The 12,396-nt window shown below is 53.0% G+C and overlaps 1 protein-coding gene across 12 annotated transcripts in view; it reads right to left on the bottom strand.

Annotated features, from left to right (window-relative positions):
• Nucleotides 1-12,396, bottom strand: part of MAD1L1 (mitotic arrest deficient 1 like 1) — a 414,177-nt gene that overhangs the window by 217,012 nt on the left and 184,769 nt on the right. The window contains exon 1 of one of the 12 annotated variants that reach the window (XM_017956549.3): nt 8,511-11,296. The exons of 10 other annotated variants lie outside the window; for them this stretch is intronic. The gene's annotated coding sequence lies outside the window, so the exon portion shown is untranslated. Of the gene's footprint in view, nt 1-2,618; nt 3,060-8,510; nt 11,297-12,396 lie in introns of those variants that run through there. One more of the 12 variants, XM_021935599.2, reaches the window with a different exon arrangement.

The raw sequence follows: 12,396 nt of genomic DNA, 5'->3' as shown, positions 1-12,396 counted from the left end.
AGGTAGAAGACAAACTGGGGAAAACGTGCCACAAATACATGAAAACCTTTTACAAATCAATAGGAAAATCATTAACACAGTAATAGAAAACCGGGAAAAATCAACAATCGACAGAAGAAAAGTAACTGACAAACACGAAATTCATTAAGACCCGTTCCTCACCTGGAGTGGCAAGAAGTACAATGCTAACACCCAGCACGAGTGAGGCCGTGAGGGCTGCACGCCACGCCTGCTGGGACAGCAGCCACGGGCGCTTCTGGAAAAAGAGTCGGCAACACCGGCCAAGGGTCCTGAACGTGTTCACACCCTTCCACTCAGTAACACTTGCCTAAAAAGTAATCAGACTGCGGTGGCTCACACCTGCAATCCCAGACCTGTGGGAGGCTGAGGCGGGAGAACGACCCGAGACCAGGAAGTAGAGAGCGGCCTGGGCAACATAGTGAGACCCCGTCTCTAAAAAAAAAATGTTTTTAAATTAGCCAGGTGTGGTGGCGTGCACCTATAGTCCCAGCTACTGGGGAGGCTCAGGCAGGAGGATATATTGAGCCCAGGAGTTCAAGACTGCAGTGAGCCAAGATGGCGCCACCACACTCCAGCCTGGGCGACAGTGCAAGACCCTGTGTCTAAACAAATAAACAATAAATGAATTAGATATGTGGAAAGAGCTGAGTCCAAGGATGTTGCACATATTAGCAATAATAATGAAAAAATTAAAATCAAAGCTAAATTTCCAATAAAGAGTTTAATTTTTTTTTTTTGGAGACAGAAACTCGCTCTGTCACCCAGGCTGGAGTGCAATGGCGCGATCTCAGCTCACAGCAACCTCTGCCTCCCGGGTTCAAGCGATCCTCCTGCCTCAGCCTCCTGAGCAGGTGGGATTACAGGCACATGCCGCCATGCCTGGCTAATCTTTTGTATTTTAGTAGAGACGGGGCTTCACCGTGTTGCCCAGGCTGGTCCAAACCCCTGAGCTCAGGCAATCTGCCCTCCTCGGTCTCCCGAAGTGCTAGGATTACAGGCGTGAGCCACCGTGCCCGGCCAAGAGTTTACTTTTGGTATGTCCATACAAAGAAACATTGTACAGCCAAAAAAGATTTTATTTTCAAGGAATGTTTAATGGCACAGGCACTGGCTGCAATAAAATGTGACAAGTGCAGGAAGCACACAGGGCTGCCAGCTCTGCCACAGCAGTCCCCACACTCAGCTGCCCCCGCCGCAACTGAACATGGGGGTGTCCGTGAGTGCTTACTGGTTGGCTGATAGACTGGCTGAGTGAATGAACACGGGAGGAAAGGAGAGAAGGAAGACGTGGAGATGAAATGCACACCATGTTCTTGGTGCTACCTCTGGGTGCAAGGGTCAAGGTCTTTTTCAACGGCCTCTTTATACTTTTTGATCAGTTCCCAAACTTTGCACACGTCCAGTGCTATAGTCAAACAGGGCTGCGTGTTTTAAGAGTCCAGTGGTCACAGAAAGCACACCCATCTACTCCGCAGACCCAACCCGAGGCCCAGCAGCACAGGGGACGACAAGTCCACACTGGGGCTGGCCCCACGGAGCCCGGAGCTCAGGGAGGGACACAAACTCCACAGGGAAGCCAACAACAGATGCCTGATTTCTGAGTAAATGCCAGACACGATGTGGGAGAAAACAGGAAACCAGGCAGCCCAGAGGGGCCACACGACCCCACAGACAACCCCAGGGACACGCAGACCACACACAGCCCAAGGACATGCTGAGAAATGCGAGCCGGAGTCCAGACTTCCAGGCGTGAGCGTGGGAGTGCCGACAAGTCCGGACAGGGGAGGACGACGCGTTCCTGCACCACCTCCCAGCGGGGAACCAGAGCTCCAGCCCGAACCCCTTACGGTTGGCTCAGAGTCCTCTCGGGATGACATGCCTAGTGTGAGAAGGGCAATCCATCCAGTTCTGAGTTTGGGCTCTTCTTACACACAAAGGCCAATATATCAAAATTAAATTCCACGGAAGCCCAGGCTGTCACTGGAGAGCATTGCCCACAGCTCCACGCACTGGTAAATCTAAGGCCTGAATCCGCTGCGGGTCCTCTTTTAAACAGAAGACAGGAGGAAGAGCTCACCCCTAAAGACAACCCAGCAACGTGCCCGTTCCACCTCCCCAAGGCCAGGGCTTCTGATGGGAGGTGCTGTGAGGACTCAACAGCCCCGGCAGAACAGGGAGCCCGAGGAGGTGTCGCAAATGACACTGGGGACCTAGAATCCTAAGAACTAGGCTGTCTACACATGGAGACCAACCAGGTGGGAGGTGGTCAGCAGGATCCCACCAAGGCCACGCACACCCACCCACACGCACGAGCCACGCTCCGCCTCCCGAAAGCTCCTCCCACGGCTCCTCCGGCAGCACGAACTTCCGCACACCCACCCACGCGCACAAGCGGCGTTTCAGCTGCCATACGCTTCTCCCACAGCTCCCCCACAGCATGAGCTTCCGCGCACCCACCCACGTGCACAAGACGTGCTCCACCTGCCGAACCCCACAGCTCCGCCCACAGCACGAGCTTCCGCGCACCCACCCACGCGCAGGAGCCGTGCTCCACCTGCCGCACGCTCCTCCCACAGCACGAGCTTCCCCGCACCCACCAAGGTGTCCAGCCATGCACCAAACGTGGATCAGGCCCGGGTACACATTAGATCTCACCAGCTCCAGTGCCTTCTGCCAGGCGGAAATTGCGGCTCCTTCTTTGTTTTCTTAATAGACTCTCTCTTTTTTTTTTTTTTAGAACGGGTTTACATTTAGAAGAACGGAGAAGATGGTAGAGCCTTTCCACATACTCCACACCCAGGTGCCCCACTGTTAACATCTTACACTAGTACGGTGTGCTGGCCACCATGAGGAGCCAGCATGGACCCAGGCGCGCCTTGCTCTCCTGGACTACACAGGACTGTGCTGCTTACAAATGGAAGGTTTGTGGCCGTCCTGCCTTGGGCGAGACCGTCGGCGCCATGTTCCCAACAGCATGTACTCCCTTCACAGCTCTGTCACATTTGGTCATCCTCACGGCGTTTCAGACATTTTTTTTTTTTTTTGAGACGGAGTCTCGCTGTGGCTCCCAGGCTGGAGTGCAGTGGCGTGATCTCGGCTCACTGCAAGCTCCGCCTCCCAGGTTCACGCCATTCTCCCGCCTCAGCCACCCAAGTAGCTGGGACTACAGGCGCCCGCCACCACGCCCGGCTAGTTTTTTGTATTTTTAGTAGAGATGGGGTTTCACCATGTTAGCCAGGATTGTCTCGATCTCCTGACCTCGTGATCCACCCGCCTCGGCCTCCCAAAGTGCTGGGATTACATGCTTGAGCCACCGCGCCCGGCCCGTTTCAGACATTTTATCACTGTTATATCTGTTGTGGTCTGCAATGGGTGATCTCCGATGTTACTGTCATTGATTCTGGGGCGCCATGTCCTCACAGTATTTCTGACATTTTATCACTACTATATCTGTTGTGGTCTGCAGTGGGTGATCTCCGATCTTACTATTGTCATTGATTCTGAGGAGCCACGTCCTCACAGTATTTATGACATTTTTTCACTGTTGTATCTGTTGTTGTGATCTTTGATCGGTGATCTCAAATGTTCCTATTGTCATTGTTTCTAGGGTGCCACAAACTATGCTCCTAAGACGGCAAGCTTAACTGACCAACGTTGCGTGTGTCTGGCTGCTTCACTGACGGGCCATCTCTCTCCCTCCCTCTCCTTGAGCCTCTCTATTCCCTGAGATACAACAATATTAAAATCAGGCCAGTTAATAATCCTACAACAGCCTCTAAGCATTCGAGAGAAAGGAAGAGTCGCACATCTCTCCTTTAAACCAAAAGCTAGAAAGGATTAAGCTTCGTGAGGAAGGTGTGCCAAAAGCAAAGATAAACCGAAAGCCAGGCCTCTCGTGCCAAACAGCTAGCCAAGTTGTGAATGCAAAGGCAAGGTTCTCAGAGGAAATTGAAAGTGCTGCTCCACTGAACACACCCACGATAAGGAAGTAAAACTGTCTTATTGCTGATACGGAGAAAGTCTGAGTGGTCTGGATAGATCAAACCAGCCCCAACATTCCCTTATGCCAGAGCAAGTTCTATGAGGCTGAGACAGGTGGGGAAGCCGCAGAATCCAAGCCTGAAGCTAGCAGAGGTGGGTTCGTGAGGTTTACGTTAAGAGGCCGTCCCCATCACATGAAAGTGCAAGGTGAAGCCACAAGTGCTGACGGAGAAGCTGCAGCAAGTTCTCCAGAAGCTCCAGCTAAGAGCACCAGTGAAGGCGGCCACACAACACCAGATGTGCAGTGCACATAAAACAGCCTTCTGCTGGAAAGTGCCGTCCAGGACTTTTACAGTTACAGAGGAGAAGTCGATCCCTGCCTTCAAAGTTTCAGAGGACAAGCTGACCCTCCTGTTAGGAGATAATGAAGCTGATGACTTTTTTTTTTTTTTTTTGAGACACAGTCTCACTCATTCTGTCACCCAGGCTGGAGTACAGTGGCACAACCTCAGCTCACTGCAACCTCCACTTCCTGGGTTCAAGCAATTCTCCTGCCTCAGCCTCCCAAGTAGCCGGGATTACAAGTGGGCGCCACCACGCCTCACTAATTTTTTGTATTTTTAGTAGAGACAGGGTTTCACCATGCTGGCCAGGATGGTCTCGAACTCCTGACCTCAAGTGATCTGCCCGCCTCGACCTCTCAAAGTGCTGGGATTACAGGTGTCAGCTACTGCGCCTGATCTAAGCTTTTTATTTTGATCCAATTACAGATTCACATAGAGCTATAAAAAATAACACAGAGATCACAAGTAGCATTCATCCAGTTCTTCCCATCAGTAACATCTTGCAAAACTACAGCACAGTATCACAATCCATATGCTGACAATGATATAGTAAGATACAGAACATTTTTATCACCACAAAAATCCCTCAGGTTGACCCTTCACAGCCATGATTCCTCCTGTGCGTCTCCATTAACTCACAGCGGCCATCCACAGGCTTTCCATAACTTCAACCTTTTAATGACGTCATACAAATGGGATCACGCAGCACACAACCTTTAGGGACTGGGCTCTTCGCTCCACTAAACTCCTGGAGATCTATTCAAGTTATGTTTATCCACGGTTAATTCCTTCTTAGCCTGAGTAATATTCTGTGTGACGGAGGCATTAGTGTTGTTTAACCATTCACCACCGAAGGACATCAGAATTCTTTCCAGTTCTTGGCCATTACGCAAAAGCTGCTAGGAAGAGTCCTCTGTCGGTTTTTTTCCGAACCTCGGTTTTATTTCACTGGAATCAACACCCAGGAATGCGACTGCTGGTCATATGGGAGCTGCAGTGCAGTTTTTAAGAAACCCTGGAGCTGGCTTCAGAGTGGCTGCACCCTGGCACTCCCCCGTCAGCAAGGCACCAGAGATGGAGTTTCTCTACACACTGGCTGGCATTTGATGGTGTCCGGTTTTTTTTGTTTGTTTTTTTGTTTTGTTTTGTTTTGTTTTGTTTTTGAGACGGAGTCTCGCTCTGTCGCCCAGGCTGGAGTGCAGTGGCCGGATCTCAGCTCACTGCAAGCTCCGCCTCCCGGGTTTAATGGTATCCAATTTTAAACTCTGACAGGTGTGCAGTGATGCCTCATTGTGGTTTTAACTTGCATTTCCCTAATGATTAATGATGTTGAACACCTTTTCACGGGTTTAACTGCCGTCTGTATATGTTCTTTGGTAAAAATGTCTGTCTATATCTTTTGCTCATTTGCTAATTAGGTGTGTCTGTTTTGTTTTTCTACTATTGAGTTTTGAGAAGGTTTTTATCTATTACAGATAACAAATCGTCTTTGTCAGATATGAAGCTTGCAAATATTTCCTCTCAATCTCTACCTTGTCTTTTCATCTCTTCACAGGGTCTTTCTCTGAGGCAATTTTTTTAATTTTGATGGAGTCCAACTTCAGTTGACCCAAGCAGAAGGAACGAAATAATAAAGGTTAGAGCAAAAATAAGTGAAATAAAGAACACAGAAACAATAAAACAAATCGGTCAAGCCTAAAGTTGGTTCTGTGAGAAGAGCAACAGAATTGACAAAAACTTTTAGCTGGGCCAACCAAGGAAAAAAGAATGAGGGTGCAGATCACTGCAATCGGGAGTGAGAGAGACACCACAGCTGACCTTACAGAAATAAAGACTGTAAAGGAATGCTATGAACAGCTGCATGCCAAAAATTAGTAACGGAGGTGAAATGAACAAACTCCTAAGAAGACAAAAGCTACCAAAACTGACTCAAGAAAAACACAGACAATCGGAGTAGACCCACAGAACAACGAAGAGACCGGGGTCACAAAGACGCTGCCTGCTGCCTCGGCGGCTCCGTCTCAGCTCCTCCAGACCCTCCCAGGTCCCCACGACTGGAATGCTGGATCTCGTGCTGTGGCCCCACCAGCGCCGGGGACTTTATTCCTTTTACTCCATCATATTCCCAGGTCCCACAGGCGCTGGGGACTTTGCTTATTTTATTCTATCATATTCTCTCTGTTGTTGAGAATGGGCAGTTCCTATCGGTCCATCTCTGAGTTCACGAACGCACTCCTCTGTCGCCTCCATTCTGCTGCTGACCTAATCCATTAACTTTTTCTTTCCATTATTGCCAGGCCGTGACTACATTTTCTGTTTTCCCAGCTACTGCTTCCCTAGTCCTTTGCTGGGGAGTGTCGGCATTTTGGGGATATGCTTCCTTAGCTCCAAGTCTGGGATAGAAGAGGCAGACGAGGAAACCTGGGCAGCTCCCCGCCACGCTGTTCTGAGGCCCAAGGCCTGGCTTCCAACCCGCAGAGGCTCGCTGTGCTCATTCCATAGATAATGTCCGGGGCTCTTCGTTATACTTAACAGAAGGATCAAAGAAAATGCGTCAACTCTATCTTCCTGCAAACAGAGGTGCTGGCTGCTCTTTGGCATCGCTCATTCAGCCAATGCTGATTTGGAACGTCCTATGTGCCGTGTGCTGTCATAGGGGCTGCCCTGAGACGCTTAGCTTCACAATCACGTGTGTCTCGCACTGTTGGCTGCTGAGAACCACAGAAGAGCTCTCAGCACACGGGGGCTCCATCCAACCCCCGCACTGAGACACCACCCGCCACAGCAGGACTTCCTGAAGCCTGAGCTAAAGCATCCCGAGTTCCTGTCGGAAAAAGCTCAGGGCTGTCAGGAGGATTTGCCCTTGGTTCTACCACACCTGACAACAGGCGCCTGCCCTGCCTCCCCTTCCTAGCGCAATTACTTGGGAAAATCCGAGGTGACAATTGTGAATCCTTCCTCGGTCCCTTGGAGACACACACGCCCGCACCTCCTACAGCTCCGGGATGTCCTTCTCAAGGACCGAGAGCCACCCCTTTTGAACGTCATCATCAGGAAGACAGGCCAGTCTCCCAGTCTGGGGCTGGGGAGGGGGAGCAGGAGCCCGTCCCTGCCAGCCCTGACCTGCCAGCTCGTAGCAGAGTCAGCTCATCACATTCAAGCTACCCAACCCTCTTGCTGCTTTCTGTAATTTTTCACTTCCCTGACTCCACTTGGGCACCTGCTCCCCACACTCCTTTTAAAATGCCTGGTCACATCTGCACAAACCTGAAAGGAGCTCAGCTCTGTCCCCTGCTGTCAGCAGCAACTGAATAAAGTCTGTCTTCTCCACTTTAACTTACATCCAGCTGCGTACACCTTTGACATGGGTCACAACTGACACTCAACACACTCAACATGAGCTGAATTCAACCAGATGAAGAAGAGCTTTGAAGGCATACCATCAAATGACAGGTCACTAAACCCTCTCTTTGCCCGAGGAGAGCAGGAAACTCCATAAGACAGTCTCACTTCCACCCTGCAAAAACGTCAGCTCTCACCACGGTAGCCCACAGTGGGGGAGGGACACTGAACACAGAACTCACTCCGGTACCTGCTTTGGCCTGACCACGCTGCACCCAGCTCCCTGCAGCACCTCCTGCTCTGTTCTGGAGAGGCAAGCAGAGCCCGCATCCTACCCAGCCAAGGCCAGAGAGAACTAGCTCCCCGGGAAAGCAGCAAGGGACCATCCAAGAAAGACTCAGACAGACATGCACAACGCACACAGGCACAAATGCACGCACACACATATATGCACATGCACACACACGGACACAGACACACATGCACACAGATGCACGCACACATGTACACAGACACATACACATGCACACACAGACGGACACAGACAGGCACACACACACAGATGCACGCACACACATGTACACAGACACGCACATGCACACACATGGGCACACAGACACACATGCACACAGATACAGGCACACAGATGCACACACACGCACACAGACACACACATGCACACAGACGGACACAGGCACACACACAGACGCACATGCACACACACACACAGACACAGACAGGCACACAGACACGCACAGACACATGCAGACAGGCACAAGGGCACGCACATGGATGCACATGGCATACCTGACTACCACCTACCTTTTCACACTCCAGCCACCCCCAAACCCTGGGTTTTAGACTTTGCAGCTAAAATACATCCAATGATGGTATCAATGTTCATTCGTTCATTTCTTCATTCAGCAAATACTTGGTGATATGGTTTGGATGTTTGTTTCCTCCAAATCTCGGTTGAAATGTTTCCCAAAGATGGAGGTGGGGCCTTGTGGGAGGTGTTGGATTATGAGGGCGGATCCCTCACAAATGGCCCAGGGCCCTCCCCTGGGTGAGGAGTGTTGTTGAAAAGAGTCTGGAACCTCCAGTGTCTCGCTTGCTCCTGCTCTGGCCATGTGACCTGCCTGCTCCTCCTCCTCCTTCTGCCATGATCAGAAGCTTCCTGGTGCCTCAGCAGAAGCAGATGCCAGCGCTATGCTTCCTGTACAGTCTGCAGAATGACCCAGCCTCAGGTATTCCTTTATAGAGACACAAGAACGGACTAACACACCCGAGGAGCCTTCACACACGCACACGTCCACGTCCACATCAAGGCAGTGCTGCTGAGGGCCAGAGGACGCTGCCACCAGCTGACTCCACGAAACTGAAAGTCACCTTCCTCAAGGAGGACGGGCTTCCGGAAAACACAGCCCTGCACTTAGAAACTTCAGACCCTGCTCTCCAGTCTCTCTATTTATAAAATTGCTTATGCGAAGATATTTCCACACGTAATGCGTTCCATTACGCAGTGTAAGGTGGGGCCTGAATGGAGAACATTCCAGTCAGCCACATAGACACTTCAGGAAATGCAAGAAAACGACCCTGCCGCTGACTTTCGAACGTGTCTGCGTCCACGGCCCTGTCCCATCGGAGGGCACAGGGTAAATACACAACCCTGCATTCCTCCCCTTCTCCCGTGGTTCCCTCCTGACAGTGCGGTGTGGCAGACACCCCTCATCCTTGGTGGCACAGCAGCATTCGCATGTAAATAGCTGGCAGACACAAGGACATGAAAGCAAGGAAGAGCTCTTTAATTAACTTTAATCCTCCGAAAATCCATGCTGCAATCTGTTCTGACAGTCCCGCACTCCTCAGGAGGCCCTCAGCACGACCTGGCACGTCCTGCGGGCTGGAGGTGGCTGGAATGGGCAGGCTTGGGAACGTGATGCTCGGGTATCTTGCCTACAAGGACGCTAGGTCATGACTGTTCTCTGGAGGCTACGGGTGCCCTGCAGAGTGGAGGCACGGGGAGAGCTTGGCAGGGCTGGGGGTCCAGACTGGTTGAGCACCTGTTTCCCACCACAAACAGCCCTGCGGAGTGCTAGCCTTTTTCTCAAGGGTGGGAGCAGCACCGCTCCAGGCCTCTTGCCAAGCCCCAGGGAGCCCTGAGGCAGGGGCTTCTGCCCGTTCTCTGCTCCCAACACCCTGCACTACCCAACATAGACATAGGCTGGGCCCAGGGCTGCTGAACAAGGCCAGGGAGGGCCGGGCTGCTGAGCCTGCCCTGGAACGTGGCAGACCGCACTGTGTAGGAACAGGGTGTGGGTGGCAGCTGCGGGCTTGGGCATGACTCGAGCAAAGCTGGGTGCCCGTCACGTCAAGAGAGCACACGCACTGGACGGCGGCAGGGCCCCTAAGACGGTCATGGGCAATGATCCAGCAACCACAGCAAAGGCCTGAGAGAGAGAGGAGGAGAGGAGGGAAGACAGCAGCATGGGAGAACGAGCTGCCCAGAGCTGGTGGTCACGACGGACCGCAAGAAGGGGAGCAGCCAGCGGTCTGGAATAATAAAAATCATTCACAGCTAATGCTCACAGGACAGAGGCAGCTACTGCAGGCCGTGGTCCAAGGGTCACTCCTGCTCATTCCTCCCAACCTGTTCAGTCCACCAACAACTCTGTGAGGACGCGCCGGGACAATCCCCACTCTCTCCAGCAACGGCACTGAGACACCGATGAAAGACCTCGGCCGGGTTCCACACAGCCAGCACCTGGGACCAGGATTTGAACTCATGCACTCAGGCTCCTGAGAGGATGCTCCTGCCACAAAGCATCTCAGGTGAGAGAGGCCAAAGAGAAGCCACCCGGCGCACGTGGAAGGAGGTGGGGATGCCGTGAACGCACTAGGAATGGTGCTTTAGAAACAGCAGCAGTAACTATCCCAGAGGAGCCTGCAGCATGTGTGAGATAACATGATTTCCCAAATGGTTCAGCAGCGCACAGAACCAGCACAGGGGTGCGGCCGGGAGGTCTCGGTCCTGAGTACACATGAAGCCCCCAGGCGACTGACCACACAAGCCTCTCCACTGCTCCAGCCTCGGTTTCTCTTCCTGTACAGCGAGGGCGACTCCGCACAGCCCACACGTTTCCCGCTCAGCTTTGTGGGATTCAGTGAGGATGAAAAGAACTGGAACTGGGGTCTCAGCTCAATGAGAGAGACCCCAAGAAATGGAGACCATCAGCATGGCGTAGTCCCCCAGGGCACGGACATCCTCTCAGGAGATCCTCTGCCAGTGGTGTAGACAGGGGAGCCCAGGGGAGGCAACGGCATGAACAAGAATTGATCCCCGGGCCAGGCCTGTCACCTCCCCACTCTGATGAGCAGCAGCGACCATTCTCACTTCACAGAAGCAGCAGAGGCACCAAGGGGAGCCACACGCCCAAGCCACACAGCTACAGAGGCACGATCTGAGTCCGGGTGCCCTGACGGCAAGCCCCAGCCTCTGATCACCTCCCAGGGCGAAGCTATTCAGCAAGGCAGCTGCTGCCACCAGGGACCAGAAAGGATATGAAAGGCTTGGGCCTCCTACCCGTCCTCCACACCCTGCTCTCCACTCCAGGCAACGAGCACCAGCCCGGGTGTCTCTCATGTGTGGGCTGTGAATCCTCGTGGGAGAGCCCCGTGTCCCCTCGCGGAGAGTCCCTCGTCTCTGCAGCTGTGAATCCCCGTGAGAGCCCCCGTGTCCCCATGTGCCTGTGAGATTCCCTGTGAGAGCCTCCGCCGTGTCCCCATGAGAGTCCCTGTGAGAGTCCCCATGTCCCCGTGAGAGCCCCTGTGTCCCTACAAGCAAGTGTTCCTGGGATTCCCTGTGAGAGCTGCCGTGTCCCCGTGAGAGTCCCTGTGAGAGCCCCCGTGTCCCCGTGTTCCTGTGAGATTCCCTGTGAGAGCCGCCGTGTCCCCATGAGAGTCCCTGTGAGAGCCCCCATGTCCCCGTGAGAGCCCCCGTGTCCCTGTGAGATTCCCTGTAAGAGCCCCTCTGTCCCTGTGAGAGCCCCCGTGTCCCCGTGAGAGGCCCTGTGTCCCCGCGTGAGAGGCCCCGTAGCATTCCCCTGTCCCTGGAGAGCCCTTTTGTGTCCCCGTGAGAGGCCCCCTGTGTCTCGTGGAGTCCCTCAGGTCCCTGAGAAGGCCTCCCAGCTGCCTCCGCCGCCAAGTGCCCTCCCCTCAGGTGCCTCTCATGGCCAGCCCAGCACTCTGTGTGTACACGGCGCCATCCCTCTCGGGAGCCCGCAGGAGCCACACCAGTCTGGCTTACACAGAAATAAATCGTGCTTCTGTAACCAGCAATATTTCTTTAACCGGAGGTTAATAAAAATCACCGATGGAGGCTAACCAATGGATCTAATTTATTTAGAGCCTTTCCTGAAGCTGTGGATAAAGCCCTTTATTAAAGCTTAGCACAGCACCTGAGGACACCCTGGAAAAGCGACAGTCGCTTAGTGGGATTCGGAGGCTGCAGAGCAAAGTGAAAAGCCTAACAGGATTCCTTGAAGCAAGGGGAGGGCAGCGGGAGACGGGAGCCAGTGTCTCCCCTGAGGAGCCCAGCCTCAGTCAGACAGCACTTCAGGGCCCGTCCCAGGCCTTCTCTGAGCCTCAGAGCACATGGTGAGCCCCAAGTAGTCGTTAAATCCAAACGTTCTGCCGAGGACCCCACATG

The sequence above is a fragment of the Papio anubis genome, chromosome 4 (assembly GCF_008728515.1).
Source record: "Papio anubis isolate 15944 chromosome 4, Panubis1.0, whole genome shotgun sequence".
Taxonomy (NCBI): Eukaryota; Metazoa; Chordata; class Mammalia; order Primates; family Cercopithecidae; genus Papio; species Papio anubis.
The sequence above is the reverse complement of the archived record's forward strand: the minus strand, read 5'-3'. Positions and strand labels throughout refer to the sequence as shown.